The sequence below is a fragment of the Semicossyphus pulcher genome, unplaced genomic scaffold, assembly GCF_022749685.1.
Source record: "Semicossyphus pulcher isolate SPU_LCO1_2020_fin unplaced genomic scaffold, fSemPul1.0.p SCAF_11, whole genome shotgun sequence".
Taxonomy (NCBI): domain Eukaryota; kingdom Metazoa; phylum Chordata; class Actinopteri; order Labriformes; family Labridae; genus Semicossyphus; species Semicossyphus pulcher.
This window is the reverse complement of record NW_027211615.1, coordinates 13,211,723-13,215,014: the sequence shown is the minus strand read 5'-3', so window position 1 is coordinate 13,215,014 and position 3,292 is coordinate 13,211,723.

Here is a 3,292-nt window from a genome sequence, read left to right as displayed (position 1 = left end):
TACATGCGGTGATGCGTCTGTTTCACATAGAAGAGGTTGGGAGTGTGTTTGTTCTGAGGCTACAGCCCCTCTTATCGGCAGGACTGATGATACTCCTAGAAAGCCCCTGTCACTCCTGCTGAGTGTCACCCTGACAGAAATACGAGCCAGCACACACACACACACACACACACACACACACACACACACACACAGCAGGGTGAATCCTCAGCACTCATTCATACACATGGGGTACAGTTGTGGAAATACACGCCAGTCTTAAAAAACGTCCTGATTAAGCAAATAAAAAATGACACCTATATTTGAGTTTCCTTTTCGGTTGCAGGGTGTGTCCAGGTACGCTTGGGATACGCGTATTAATAAGAAGTTATCACCATGTTTTAGCGTAAACGTAGGGAACAAGGAATGGTTTTGAGAGATTTGCTTAGTTGCTGCTTTGAGTTAGATTACAAGGTTGATAAAAACAACCAGCTACTAGTTAGCTTAGCTTTGCATTAATACTTGTAACTAGGGGCGGGACAAAATATCGACACAGCAACGTATCATCGTCCTGACTCGTGCAATACAATTATCGTTAGGCTAACGCCAAATATCACTATTTTAATTTACAAATATTTGGCACTCTGAACAGATTTCCCTGCAGTTTTGACTCTCGGCATCTCTACTTCATGACTCCTCGCGGTGCCGCTTATGACATGAACGAGGCTAACGTGAATGCAAATTAATTATCGGAAGAAGTCAATCAGATATCGTGATGTATCATTATATGATTGTCTTGCACTGTATCAATTATCGCTGTATCGTGATATTATCGTTATCATGGGCCACGTATCGTGTTATCGTATCATAAGTTACCCTGCGATTTCCACCCTTACTGGTAACAGTCTAGTCTTTTGTTTAATCCATACAAATCACAAAATTTAAAACTGACTCTTTTTCTTTTTTTGGTGTTGTGTCCCAGACTATTTCTTGGCGTGTACGTGCAATGCGGCAAGCAGACCTGGCCAAGAAATAATCTGATACATGAAGCTTAATTCTGGTTTTTATGTTTTTTGTACTGATTTAAATAAGAAAATATAGCGTACGTAGTGTATATATGAGTTTTTGTTAAACAGATTTTTTTAACCATTAGCCAGGCTAGTTATTTCTCCCTGTTTGGAGTGTTTAAGATAAGCTAAGATAGCCAGCTGCTGGCTGGAGCCTATTTTTAGCTAGCATACAGATGTGTGAGTTGTATTTGGGAAGCAACTTAGCATATTTAAAAAAAATCTTACTATTGCTTCTGTTAGCAGAAATGGACAAGCCTATTCGTTAGTAGGACCTGTGTAATCTCTGCTGAAGGTAAAGTTTCATCGTACATTATTTGTATTTTGGAGGGACTTTGGCTTCTTTACACACCTAAAAATCAAGGAAGTTGACTTTTTGGTTCAATACTGTTCTCTTCCTTTAAAACATATTTTTTAAAATCCTCAAATAACATTTTAATATCAGACTGTTTTAACAATTTGAAGACAATTCACACCTTAGCTTGACTGAACTGAAGCTGAACTCATTCCTACGTCTTCACCTGAAATGACACATGCTCCTGACGCCTGACACACGCACACATACTTACCAACAGTGGACTATCATGTTACTCTAGCCAAGAGGGGACTTCTGTTTCTATCCATTAAAATAAAAAAGAACAGAAAATATACTCTCTTGAGTCTTATACCATAATATGACTTAAAATGTGTTTTTAATTGTTTTTAACGAAGGTGCAAAGACAGTACTTGCAGGCTTGAGTCATGTCTACCTATCAAAGAGGGGACCATATACAGCAGTAGAACTGAGCCGGATTGAACTGAAGCTGAACTCATTCCTGCCACGTCTTTATTACCTGAAATGACACATGCTCATTTACACACACACACACATGCAGGTCTGGGGAGTTGTTAGCAGTGTCGGGGTGTATCCCCTCGTGTCAGCCTCGCTGCCACGGGGTCGAGAGTCTGGGCTGATTAGTGCTCGTCATAAGACCTGTCTCTCATTACACACTCACTCAGGGCGAGAGGATCACTTCAGCTCAGAGAAGAAACCTGTCAATCTTACTCAGTGTACATGTGAGATGTGCCTTCAATGTGAGCACAATAGCTGAACAATCCCTCCAAGCACATTTTAGCTGCTTAAATTGAATCCATTTTCCTCCTGATGGCTGAAGTTCGTCTAATATGGAGGTAGACAACGTAGGATAGAAACCCTAAAATCCATGCTCTTGCGATGTGTTCAATGTCATCACGTCAAGTCTGCAGGGCACAAGAGTGCCTCAGCTGCTGACGGACAGGAAATACATTTTAATTCCCTTTAGAGCCTGCCTCTACACATCTTTGAATCTTTGATCAAATATGATCTCTGACTTACATGACTCTAGAAATGTTTAAAAAAGAACTTGTTTTAAACATTCACAATAAGTTGGCTTAACTACTGTCTGATCATATTGAACGAAGGAGTATTGAGGCCACGTTAACAAAACAAAAAATCTGAGGTTATAATTATCACATTGTAAATTTATGCTATGGTTAGCCTTTAAGTTATTATGAAGAGGAATATCAGAAGAGCAGCCGCCTGCGCAAAAATGACCACGAGTCATTTTTAAATATCATCACTTTTCAGAGTCCTGATACTATGACAATGTGGTGCTGATGTGCCCAAAAGAATAAGTATTTCGTATTTGTGAAACCTATACTAAAGTATGTCATATAAAGCAGTTTAATGAGCACAATTGCGCATTACTACGTAGGAGATCTCACATGTTCTGGGCTGCTCTTCTGACATTCCCCTTCATAATAACATATAGGCAAACAATGGCCTAAAATAACGACTTTATTCTCTTAATATTACGATATGCCCCTAATTGGATTCAGCTTAACTCTCAAAAAAGGACTTATACGGCAGTGATGAAAGTAACTAAACACATTTTAAACCTTTAAAGTAATACAGTTTCGAGGTAATAGTACATCGTTAAAGTTTTTACTAGGAGACTTGTTGGGGCCTCTTGTCACCTTTCAAATGTCTGAGTTGTACGCACTGGACTGAGTCAGGCTAGATGTTCCCCTTGCTTACAGTTTATAAGCTAAACTGGGGCGCTGGTTTAGCTCAGTCGGTCGAGCAGGTGCCCCACACACGGAGGCTACAGTCCTCGATGCAGCGGTTGCAGGCTCGACTCCTGTCCTTGGCCCTTTGTTGCATGTCACCCCCACACTTTTTTCTTCTCATGTTTTCTGTCCAGCAAAAAATAACCTTTTTTAAAAAA